This window comes from Megascapheus bottae, chromosome 8 (assembly GCF_031878675.1).
Source record: "Megascapheus bottae isolate mThoBot1 chromosome 8, mThoBot2.hap1, whole genome shotgun sequence".
Classification (NCBI taxonomy): Eukaryota; Metazoa; Chordata; class Mammalia; order Rodentia; family Geomyidae; genus Megascapheus; species Megascapheus bottae.
The window spans coordinates 33295492-33305749 of record NC_143516.1 but is presented as its reverse complement, the minus strand read 5'-3'; positions in this window follow the sequence as shown (position 1 = coordinate 33305749).

The window sequence follows — 10258 nt, the reverse complement described above, 5'->3', positions numbered from 1 at the left end:
ATATGAGTGTGCAGGTGTTTTTATTATATCCTGGCTTACTCTTCCCATCAACACTGTATTAAGGCTCCATTTTTATGCATCTTCCACAATATCTGTTGTTGTTTGTGTTCTTGATATGACTATCTTGACTGGAATGAGATGGAATCTCAATGCATTTTCATTTGCATTTCTTTTATGGCCAGATATGTTGAACATTCCATCATGTATTTATTCTCCATTTGTCCTTCTTTTAAGAAGTATCTGGGCTAGGAATGTGGCTTAATGGTGGATTATTTGCCTAGCATGAATGAGGCCCTGGGTTTGATTCCTGGTACCACATAAAAATAAATAAAATTTTAAAATAAAAGCTAAGGATCTCATTTTAAAAAAGAAGTATCTGCTCCATCTATTAATTGGATTATTTATTCTTTGAGAGTTTCATTTTCTAATATTCATATATATACACGTATACATATATATATATATCCCTTGCTAGGCATATAGCTGGAAAAGATAAAGAAAATGAAGCATTTATGTGTGCAATGAATGGCAGTCTGCTTTAAAAAAGAGAGAGCCTGTTTTTACCAGAACAATGGTTCCAGAGAACACTGGGCTAAGTGAAGTAAGCCAGAGAGAGAAAGAAAGCTATTGTATGATCCCATATTTAAGTTAATAAGGGAACTAGAGCTCAAATGAGTAGGAATAAACAGGGAAATGTGAATCACTGGATGCAATGTAGATGTGTGAGATGAACAAATTCATAGCTGTACAATATGAGGACTAAAATTAATAAAAATCCTTGTCATTTTAGAGATTTTTGCTAAAATTAAGCCATTTTATCACAAAAATAATAAGGTGTGTTCATCTGTGTCTGTATAGTAACCCTCTTACAATTTATCAATATCCCACATTACCTCAGATACACACAATAGAATTTCCTTTTTTTAAAAAAAAATTTCATTTTGATCAAAACACACATTTCAAGGCAGACTTTGCTTCTACAGGTTGTTTTCTTGTCATAAAAGATCTAAGGCTGTTAAACACAGTGACCACTCTCACAAGGGAAGCCACTTAAGTTCTCTTCCAGTTCTAATGGAAGCATTGTTTGAAGCAAGTTTATAGTGAGTGATGCTTCTGGCTCATTCGAATGCAGCATTTACCAGAGGGGGAAACATTGCCCTTGTTCTCCTGTGAGGCAACATTGCATTTTAGTAAAGTCTTACTGAAAAAAAATGAGTTATCTTTTCTTATTAAGACATGATGTTTGTTAATGTTTATGAGAACAATCACTGTATCACAATGATATACAACAAAGTTAGCATGTAAAGAAAGCTCTCCAAGGTGCACCACATATTCATAAGAATTTCCCATTGAGAAGTTATTATGCTAAATGCCTATGGTTCACACCTGTAATCCTAGCTACTCAGGAAGCTGAGATCTGAGGGTCATAGTCTGAAGCGAGTATAGGCGAGAAAATCCATGAACTCAGGAAGAAAAGATGTTTAGCTCAGGAAGGTTGAAAAATGTCACCTCTCGAAATTCTTGACTCCATCAATTCAATGGGTATAAATTTTTAACAGGTAAATACATGCATTAGCCCCAATTCAGGTGACTTTTAATCACACTGGACATTGCTTTCTATTGTCTGTTCCGAGTCAAAAAAAAAAAAAAAAAGCTAAGGCAGCTGCAACAGAATATTATAAGCAACACTGACAAGGTTTTCTGACACTGACAAGATTTTCATATTTCCATTAAAGGACTCAGAAAATAATACTGCAGAATTAGGAAAGAAAGCTTCTAATTAGCTTCTTGTCTTCAAAAGCTATACAAGATAATCAAGTGTAAAAATATGGGGTTACAGTGAACACGGGAATGGTTGATTGTGATTGTCAAGAAATTTCTTCATGATGATAGCAGAGAGATGAATGTAATTTAGTATTTCTAGTTTGCAGGCTTACGTGGATAGAATTATTAAGGGCTCAGAGGCTTTAAATATAATTATGAGTCATTCAGTCAGTTAAGGAACTCCTCAATTTCAAGCTCAAAGGGAAAGAACATGAATGGTAGTCAATATAGAACAGTTTTAAAGCAATGCATTTATTTAGAAGTATAAGATATACATATATTTTATTGATATATATGCATAAAATCTTATTTATGCAATTTAATGAATTTCTTTTGTCATTTATCTTCATTTTCTCTCTTGTTTTGAAGCATCTGTATTTAAATTTATAACTTGCAGAACATTAAGGGAGAGGGATACAGAACTCAAGAGAGGGTCTCTATCCTGAGCAGTATCTGACCTTGGAGATGCACCCAATAAAATTCATATTTTTTATTGCTTTACTTTAGGAAACAAAGAGTATGTAACATTTTAGAAGGCGAAAATATTTCTTTCTGGAAGAAAAATAATTGCAGCAGTACAAGTGTGCATTTCATATAGATACAGTAACAATCATTTATGAGATAGCTTTTCTAGCTATACTCCAAACCACTTTCTTTGATTAGATGTCTTTCATCGTATGAGTCTTTGTCAAAGGTGGAAGACAAAGAGATAAATGTGCTGTTTTCTGTCCTCTGACAGCCTAGGAGTGGGCCGAACACCAACATTTGGTCAAGCAGACACCATTAGGACTTTGACTTTCCAGTGGATTGACTGACGAGGGTGTCAGAGCATGCAGCTGTTTGCATCTGCCTAATTATATGGCCAACACATGCACAGAAATACAGCTTCTGCTGCCCAGCTGCTGGCGTACTCCCTTGGTTCTTTTCCAGTTTGCATCTACTTCTTCAGTTTCATAAATTGTGTGACCCTCCCTGTAAACTTCTGTTACATTTTTTTTTCACAAGGATGAATTGGGGCATTTTTATGTTACTTGAACATAAAGACAGAAAGGATTTGTTTCCCTATGGATTCCCAAGAAGCCAGCTCTATCTTCAAAATACACTCTGAGACTGATTGGATATATGACACATGAATTATTATCTCTTTCTTGCAGCTGAAAAAAAAGATTCAAAAGGGCCTTTTTCCTTGCCCCATTCTACCTTCCTGTGCATGTTATTTCATCATTGTCCTATACAGTTTCCTTCTTAAAAAAAAAAAAAGTTTTTTTTCTCCATCTTATACCAGGACCCATAATACTCCCTTTACAAATTTTCTACTTCAGTGAGACTTGAAAGCAGTAGCGATTCATCTCTCTTTTATTTGGTTTAGGAATTTGTTTAAGGTGAAAGTTAGAGCATTGTTTTCCAACTGTGCTACCAAGCACAGCACAAAGGCCTAGTAAGCATCACTTGACTCATTTGTCTTGTATTCTGTTCCTCAAAGTGATTTTAATTACCTCTCCTAATCTATCTTTGTCACAAATTAATGTGGGCCACAGTCTTAATAATCAACAAAGAATTTCAGCTTGTTTATTTGTCATCCTATGGCTCAACATTGTGTCCCCTTCTAGGTGTTGAAGTCACACAATCTGCTCTTTTTTCACACTTAGCTGATGACTTGGGTTCCATTTCATAGGAAAAGGAATGCTACATGTTGAAAATTTCCAAAGATCCATCAAACCATGGACCCATCTCTTTGCATGTATGATCATATATTTTGATCTTCCCAGCTCTTCACTCTATGAATTATTAATATGTCTTTCTCCACTTCTCCAAAGTCTTTTATCTATTTAGAGAAATGACTTCAGCCATTGAACTCTATGCAACCTCAAGGAAAAGCCTGTTTATGTCACTAATTCCTCTAACTCAGCCAACCACAATCAAGGAATGGAGACAAGAAGTCGGAACTGACCAAGAGGATGGCCATTCATTCCTGACTTTCCAGACCATGCTTGAGGCGTGGACCTCTAGACTGCCTTTCAGACACAGGAATGAAGACACCTTCAGGATGACCCTGAGCAAGAACTAGTTTCTTTGTTCTAGTCACCCTTTCTTTGCTGTGACAAAGCACCTGCCTAAAAAACTTAGAAGAAGGAAAGATTTATCGTGACCCATGGTTTTCGAGGCTTTCACTCATGATAAGCAAGCCTCACAGGCCTGAGGCAAAGCTGAAATATTATGCCGGGGAGGATGAAGCCAGGCAGACCTGCTTGCCTCGTAGCATGTAGAAAACAGAAAGACAAAGCAATTAGAGACAAAACACACGCTTTATAGTCACATTGCCTGTGACCCATTTCTTTCAAGCAAATCCTGCCTCCTAAAAGTATATTCAGCTATGAATCCATCATACATTAATATTAGCCCGTCAGTTGTAACAAAGATACCTAGTGATAGTTAATGATATGAGAAACTGGAGGCAAGCATATGAGACTTCTATTATGATCTCACTTTTTATATAAATCAAAAACTTTTCTAGAAAATCAATTCCATTTACAATGGCCATATACCATATAGAATGAGGCTAAACGAAAGGATCTCCAGGATATAGAAACAAGAGCCATATAATGTGTGATTGTTGTTCTTAATATACTATGTTATTTCTTATCTCTTTTGTTGTCCCTTGTTATTCACATATTGCTGCAGTATCTTACTTTGTTATCTGGTATATCGCATATATGTTTATTTATTTATTTGAAATAGGATAGGGAAGGGGGGAAAACAAGATGAGGGGAGGGGGCAGGAGAAGGGAAATGGGGACAAAAATATGAGAAGGGGTATCAAGGTGTGAGAAGTAATGTACCTTCGATCTGGTGAATATAATGTAATCTTTCTATTCATTACAATAAAAAAATAAAATAACCATTAAAATAGCCTTTACCAGAAAAAAAGTCATAAATATCTATTGGAAATGTCTGCAGTTGGACTGTGTAATAGATCATCCTTTAAAAAAATTACACATAGCTTTGCCTCTTTATTTAATTCAGTGGCATTCTATGACTCAGTAACTTCCATTACTAGTGATATGACAGCCACATGGATAATTGCGGAATGTGATGCTTTCCTTTGGCCTTTCAACCTGTGAAGACACTTTCTCTTCACTCCACCCCAGTCAAGCCATTCTGGAGTCACATATTATATTTTGCCACCAACAAATAAGTGACAACACAGTTTCCAAAATATCCCATCCATCTCTCCGCCTGTCTTTCTAGCTCTTTCCTGCTTTTAGAGCTCCTACTCACTTTTTGCTTTCGTTAAGGTCTCCAATCCACTAAATCTACCATTCTGTCAGCAGGCATTATCATTTTATGTTCCTCTTACCCAACTTAGATTCTATCTCTCACATGACAAAACCCTTAATTCCCTCACATGCTTCCTTTCCATCCTTCCAATGTGCCAAAGGGCTAAGCACAAGTAATTCTATCTGACCATTTCCTGGCTGCATCCATGGCTAAGCATGCTAAACAAACACACAGATCACCTCACTTGCTTTAAATCTTCACCCTATGCCTCCAATAAGCCTTCAGTACCATCTATTTATCCTACTGTAGCATCTGATGCAAAGTCATACTCTATTCTACCTCCTTAACCTCCTATATCATCATATTACCTGCTTACCTCTGTTTATCCTAAATGCTTCTCTCTTTCCCATTCCCATCTGCTAATCACAATGGCCTTTAGCTGAATAGACTGACCCATTTTGACCTTAAGGTTTGACATGAGATATTATTCTCCTTGCTTTCAATGCACTTGTCTTTATACCCATGGGACTCTTTTTCAGATGTTTGGATTTTGGTTTCAAAACACCTTTTAGAAAGGCTTGTGAAAGTCACTCATCAACCACTTTCTATCAGATCACACTTTTTAAAAAATTTTTTGCATAGCACTACCTATAGAATTTGTTCATTTTAGCTTGTATACCTGCTGTCTATTTCCTGCCCCTGTAATGTAAGTTCCATGGCTGACTTGTTCATCAGTATAGCCCTAGAATTGGTTTACAATGAACTCCTCTAATTGTAACCCCCTCTGCAGTCACCCCAACAAATAAAGTTTTTTTTAAAAAAAGGAAGAAGAGGGAAGTGGGGCTATGGCTCAAGGGGAAGGGCAGTAGCCTTGAGCTGAAGAGCTCAGGGGCAGAGTTCAAGCCCCATGAATCACCAAAAAAAAGATTTAAAAAAAAGGAAGAAGAAATATATATACATATATATATGATTTAGAGAAATACATTCATAACTCTCTTAATGTACTTGTATATGAGACCTTTTACATTTTTAACATGAATAATGGCAAAATTATTAGAAGATAGGACTGTGTCCTTGTACAGCCTGGGGACTAATGGAGATACAATCTACACTAAGTTGATCATTTTTAGGTATTTTAGTTTTAATGATGTTCCTTTGGTTTTGTTTGCAATTATAGGTTATGGGTTTAAAGTAAATAAAGCCTAAACATTTTGATAGTGGCGTTTATGTTTTGAATAAATAAATTATGTGTTTAGAAAAGGAAATCACATCTTTCTTGATTGCTGGTATCAGGAGGAAACCTTGACAGACAAAACACAGAATTACCTGGCTGGCCTTGCCACATAACTCTTCCCTGCTTTGCCTAACAGATCCCAGGCAAAGCCTTTGTTTTTGTTTCCATAGCCTAATTCAAGCCAATGAGAAGGCTGATTTTAAGAAGTTGCAGAGAAAGGATTAAGGTGCCAGGTTCGGTAACATCTTAAAGCTAGTCTTTCAGTTCAAAACAAAAAACTTCACCAACTCCATCAGGCCAGTCCATTTCTCTGTCACTCATGTGCTCTGAATAGCTCTAAGTTTTTTTTTAAATGAAAAATGTACCATCTTGCTATATCCACCACTATAGGAAAGAAAGAAGGATAGAAAAAGAGAAAGAAAGAGAGAGAGAGAGGAGAAAGAAAGGAAGGAAGGAAAGAAGGAAGGAAGGAAGGAAGGAACAAAATAAGGAAGAGAGAAAGAAAAAAGGGTAAATCTTTACAAAGCATGTAAAGCAAATTACATTATTTCTAAATTAAGCAGACTTTCCTCCCCTGGTTTCAAACCCTGATACCCAGATCCTAGCCTCCTGAGTTGCTAGGATTAAAGGCATGAGTCAGTGGTGCCCAGCAAATTTCAAAATACTTAAAAAAACCAAAGTACATAAAATTAATAATGAAAAGTTCATTAGAAGCCATCAATTTCATTTTTAAAAACTTTTTAATGCGAGATTATTTTAAGTAAAGTATTAAGAAATAGCTTTTATTTGCATTGAAGCAATTAATTCTGTTACACGTTACCATATTCTAGAACTATGAATGAACACATATTTGTATAGAAACTATGAAGGGCAGTACTTTTGACAACATCAAATGAACTTTTGGAATGAAAGCCCGTTCACATTCCTTGCATGCCATGTAATTGCCATCATGAATCTGATAGGAAAATCTAGAGAATTCCACATGTATGCCTCTGACTTACTATTAGGCAATGTGTACACTCTTCTCTATACCTGCTTTCCTACAAATTGTCATCACTGCTGGCATAAAGTCACTGATGTGTGTGCAAGGCCAGGAAGCCAGAGGTTCAGAATGCATTAAAAGATGGGTATTCATCCTCCAGAACAAATCAGGAGAGTCTGGGGTTATTACTCAAACAGACAGTTACTAAATAGAGCATTGTGTTGTTGGGGGTTTTTTAATGCTAAAAGAAAGACATAGAGCTATTTGTTAAGCAGAAGTCATTGGGAAGATGAGAGAATACTTTGTGATGTTGTACTCAGAATACCTCCCAGGCCTGCCATACCTACCAAATGCCAGCCTTTCATCCAGAGTTTACACCCTGCTCTCTTCCAACCTTTCCACTATTATTTCCTCTAAATAGGTTCCCTGTTGCCCAAGAGATGCAGTCTATTTCTCATGAGTGTTCTGGAATTTTCTTTGATCCCAATTTCATAAATTGTGTCCTTAGGCTTCTGCAGAAGTAAAATTGAGTTTGCTATATTATGCACTTGATTCAGAAGTTAAAAAATAAATCATAAAGAAAAGAAAAATAAATCATAATGTCCCAGGTCTTCCTACCAGGAAGAGCTATCTCGTTTCCAAAGTGTTAATAAACTCCTAGAAGTCTGCGATTGCTATTTCCCTTTAGAAATGTCAGGTCAGGAAGTTCAGAAGTGAAGCCCCACAACCACACGGGAGCCTGGGACCATTGACCGGAGGGCAGTGCAGAGCAAACAGAGGTGGAGTGACCTCAGCAAGTTTGAACTCGTTCCGTCGTTATGTGTCTTTCACATGGGATTACATTGACTTTCTGTAAATCACCAGTAGAACCATAGGGTCACGCATGAAAAGTCTTAGCTCTGAAACTCTATTCTTAAAGGTTCGTCCTGAATGGAACCTCTGATGTGAATCTTCTACTGGATTACAGAAGACAGTCATTTCCTGTTTCTATGGGAAGGGATTGTTTAATGTCATCACCCAGAATTGTTTTGTTTTATAAAATAGAAAGAATTCACCAGAAAGGATGTATATTAGAACACAGTGGAATCTGATGAGCCTTAATTGAGGTATTCAGATTGCCATTTGGGAAAAGTAAGTATGTCCAGTCATGTCCCTGCTGCTTTTCTGCCTACCAGGGACAGGATGATTCTCTCTAACTCAGTTGCCGGTCTTGTTCTCAAAGCAGCCTCTGAGCCTTCATCATCTCAGTGGATATAAATATTACATTGTTAAAAGCAAAACTCTGCCCCAATTCAATGTGCCATCATGATTATCTGTTTGGTAACCCAGAAGACTATCTTCTGTGACTCAGTTTTTACCTGTTTCGGGAGCTGTAGCCAGGAGACCAAGATAACTAGCAGATACAACTGCTCTTCTAAACAAGAGGTTCATTTAAAAAAACAATGATCTAAAGATAGGTTAACTTTATCTTTTCAAAAGACCAACTCGGTGTTTCACTGATAAACCCTGCCTCAATTCCATTGACTTAGTCTTAATTATTTCTTTTTTTCTACTAACTGGGAGTTTGGTTTTCTTCCTCTTTCTAATTCCTTCACATGTATCATTAGGTTATCTGCCTGAGATCTTTCCTACCTTTTGACATTTCTTTATTGCTATAAACTTCCCACTTAAAAGTGCTTTTGTTACACCCCACGTTGGAAGATTAGGGTTCCATTTCTGTTTGTCTCAAGATGTTTTCCAGTCTTCTTTTAATTTGTTCATTGGTCTACTGGTTGTTCAAGAGGATGTTGTTTCATTTTCATGTACCTGTAATTTTCCAGAATTCCTTCTATTACTGATTTCTTTGTCCAGTTGTGGTCAGAAAAACATGCTTGTTAGTATTTCAATCCATATAGATTTTGATATAGCTTCGATTAGTGGCCTACTATATAATCCATCCTAGAAAATGTTCTATGTGCACTTAAGAAGAGCCAAACAGGGCTGGGAGTTTGGCCTAGTGGTTAAAGTGCTTGCCTAGCATGCACAAAGACCTGGGTTCGATTCCTTGGTACCACATACATAGAAAAAAACCCAGAAATGGTGCTGAGGCTCAAGTGGTAGAGCTCTAGCCTTGAGAAAGTCCAAGGACAATGCTCAGGCCCTGAGCTCAAGCCCAGGACTGGCAAAAAAAAAAAAAAAGAAGAGCCAAACATTGGAAGCTGATACCCCAAATAAAACCAGTTATGATTTTTTAAAAAGAAAAAAAATGTACTGTGTATTACCAATGTCTCTCAAAACAAAATCCTGTCACGGGCAACCATGTGGATTAATCTGATATTATACTAAATGAGATAAGCCAGTCTCAGGAAGAATAAAAGTGAGTGATCTCAAATAAATGTGGGGTCTAAAGAAAAGTGAGTAAATAGTAATCATTAAGTGTTGATTTGATGTTAGGTAATTTTAGATAGGAATCTAAGCTATATAATTAGGTTTTTATTTATTTATTGTACAGCATGATGACTATAATTGATAACAATATATTGAATATTTAAATGTTGATAAGAGTGGTTTTCAAAAGAACAAGTATATAAGACTTTATATATGTGTGTGTGAGAGAGAATTATCACATTAGCCATTTCACAATAAGTCCATGTTTTAAATATCACTTTTGACACCATAAATACATTTGATGTTTTATTTCTCAATTTTCAAGCTAGTTAATATTTGGCTGGACACTGATGGTTCATGCCTTATAACCCTACTTCCTGAGGAGGCTGAGAAGAGGAGGCCAATCAAGGCCAATCAGGGCAAAAGAAATTTGAGAGACACCTTCTCAATAAGGGAATGACCATAGTGGCTCACAACTGTAATCCAACCCACAGTGGGAAGACTAACACAGGTAGACTGTGACCAGGAACAAGCTCAGGTAAGATACAAGACCCTGTCTGAAAAAAAGTGGCT